Below are 2,745 nucleotides of genomic sequence, written 5' to 3' on the forward strand. Positions count from 1 at the left end.
CCATAAAATTAACAAAACAATATCCCCAAGCCTGGCCAGTCTGGGCTACAGTCAGTGGGAAATAAAGTAAGTCAGGCCAGGTGCAATGGCTCACGCCTGTAATCTCAGCACTTTGGAAGGCTAAGGCAGGAGGATCACTTGAGGTCAGGAGTTCGAGACCAGCCTGGTCAACATGGTGAAACCTCATCTCTACTAAAAATACAAAACTTAGCCAGGCATGGTGGCGGGTGCCTGTAATCCCAATTACTTGGAAGTGTGAGGGGGGAGGATCACTTGAACCTGGGAGGTGGAGGTTGTAGTGAGATGAGGTCACGACACTGCACTCCAGCCTGAGCAACATTGGAGCCAGACCCCAGTTTCAAAAAAAAAAAACAAACAAACAAAAAAAACGGCCAGGTGTGGTGCCTCACGCCTGTAATCCCAACACTTTGGGAGGCCGAGGGAGGTGGATCACAAAGTCAGGGGATCGAGATCATCCTGGCTAACATGGTGAAACCCCGACTCTACTAAAAATACAAAAATTAGCCAGGCGTGGTGGCGGGTGCCTGTAGTCCCAGCTGCTCGGGAGGCTGAGGCAGGAGAATGGCGTGAACCCGGGAGGCGGAGCTTGCAGTGAGCTGAGATCTGGCCACTGCACTCCAGCCTGGGTGACAGAGCGAGACTCCATCTCAAAAAAAAATAATAAAATAAAAAGGCCAGGTGCAGTGGCTCACGCCTGTAATCCCAGCACTTTGGGAGGCTGAGGCAGGTGGATCACTTGAGGTCAGGAGTTCGAGACCAGCCTGGCCAACATGGTGAAACCCCATCTCTACAAAAAATAAAAAACTTAGCAGGGCATGGTGCTGCACACCTGTAATCCCAGCTGCTCGGGAGGCTGAGGCAGGAGAATGGCGTGAACCCGGGAGGCGGAGCTTGCAGTGAGCCGAGATCACACCACTGCACTCCAGCCTGGGCGACACAGCAAGACAATGTCTCAAAAAAAAAAAAAAAGCAATAAAACAAGTCAGGTCAGCCTCTGAATGCTGCACTGACTCGGGGAACAGGGAAGGGGTCATAAGGCAGGAAAACAGGCGAGAGATACTAATGTGGGCTCCATGTCCACTCTGCCTAGGTTCACATCCTGGCTCTGCCACTCATCTGACCTGAAACCAGCCACTTCACTGCTCTGTGTCTCGGTTTCCTCATCTGCCAAATGGGAACAGTAATACTACTGTTACCAGTTACTGCACCAGATCATTCTAAGGATTATATAAGGTTATTCTATCTACAAAAGAACTTAGTAATCATTAGCATCTCCATTAAAGGTACAAACCCTGGTTTACCCCAGGAAGAGCTCTGACCCCCAGATTCACAGATGCCCTGCCAGAATAGACTGCCTTATTTAAGTCTTAAATATCCACTCATATTTCATGTTTGTTGGCCTTAGATTGTCACATGGAACCGCCATCAGTTGAGACATGGGGATCCTGTGGTCACCCTGCGTGAAAAAGACAGGCTTCTTTTTTGCTCTAAAACAAATGATTTCTGCCTTCAAATGGCTCCGGAACAGCATCAAGAGGAAGTAAGTGAGGCTCCCTGCGCTCACACCCCAGATCCCGCCCCCGCCAGACTCCAGGGCAACCTTTTCACATTCAGACGTTCAACCCTGCTTCCTTGCCCCTCCTTGGTCACCTATAAAGCGTTCTCTCCCCTACATGTATGAAGACACAGACCCACCTGTGCAAGAGGTGCCCCTGCTCATAGGAGAGGTAAGTCAAAAGTTACCGTTTTCCTAACAAATTAACCTTTCATTTTATCCAGTAAGAACATCCAGTCAATCTTATTTGGGCCTTAATGTTCCTTTCTATTCCCCACTCCCTCTCAATGAGCAGAAAACTTTTGTTTTTTAGCCATGATTCTGGGCCAGGAAGGTACCAACTATTCATAATTACAAGCTTGCAATGAAGGGGAATGATTACTATCCCCATTTAACAAATAAGGAAACTGAGGCTCAAAGAAGTGAAGTCACCTCCCCAAAGCCATCCTAACTGGTAGAGCTCCAACTTGAATCCAAGCTTCTCTAACTCCAAAACCCCAGGAAGGCTGGCAGCAAGCAAGACCTCCCTCCTCCCCAGGGAACAGCAAAGGAACCGCAATACCACACACAACTGTCCCCAGGAACTTCCTCCTTCTCAGGAGCTCGTCGGCAGACTTCGGCCCGGAATGGCACCCCTATCCCACCTAGCTCCAGAGAGCAGGAATTGGGGAAAACTCCCTGCGCTCCTCCTGGGACTCAACACCCTTCCCAAGAGGCTGCAGGATCCTGGACCTCCCCAAACTAAACAAAAGGCTCCACGCGAAAAGCCCCGCACACAGTAGGTACTCGGGTTTCCCAAAGCAACCGAGCAAATCGTATTGCTTCCTTCTTTTCCTGTAAAGTAAAAACAACTCCAAGTATCTTCAAAGCAGGAGAAGGAGTGGGGCAGAAGGTCCCAGGGGAAGTGGGTCGGGATGCGAGGCTAAGACAAACCCTTGGTAGCTGAGGAGGGCGCAGCCGCGTGGAGACCGAGAGCGCCAGCGCGCTGCCTGGCTCACAGTAGGAGCCATTCAAACGCGGTGAATGAATGAATGAGACGAGCGGCGGGCGTCAGCGCAGCGGGGAGAGACTCTGGCCGCGCCGACCGCGGGAGCAAGGTCCAAGGAGAAGCACGGCGCAGAGGAGAGGGCGGCCCGAGGCCCGGCCGCCCAGACGTACACTGGTCAGGC

General features: G+C 51.4%; 1 protein-coding gene across 1 annotated transcript in view; it reads right to left on the bottom strand.

Moving 5' to 3' along the window:
* BRI3BP (BRI3 binding protein) overlaps nucleotides 1-2,539 on the bottom strand; it is a 32,590-nt gene extending 30,051 nt beyond the window's left edge. Inside the window, exon 1 of the mRNA XM_011948393.1 lies at nucleotides 2,510-2,539. The gene's annotated coding sequence lies outside the window, so the exon portion shown is untranslated. The remainder of the gene's footprint in view (nucleotides 1-2,509) is intronic.
* Nucleotides 2,540-2,745: the final 206 nt, after the last annotated feature.

This window comes from Colobus angolensis, unplaced genomic scaffold (genome assembly GCF_000951035.1).
Source record: "Colobus angolensis palliatus isolate OR3802 unplaced genomic scaffold, Cang.pa_1.0 Scaffold28, whole genome shotgun sequence".
NCBI lineage: Eukaryota > Metazoa > Chordata > Mammalia > Primates > Cercopithecidae > Colobus > Colobus angolensis.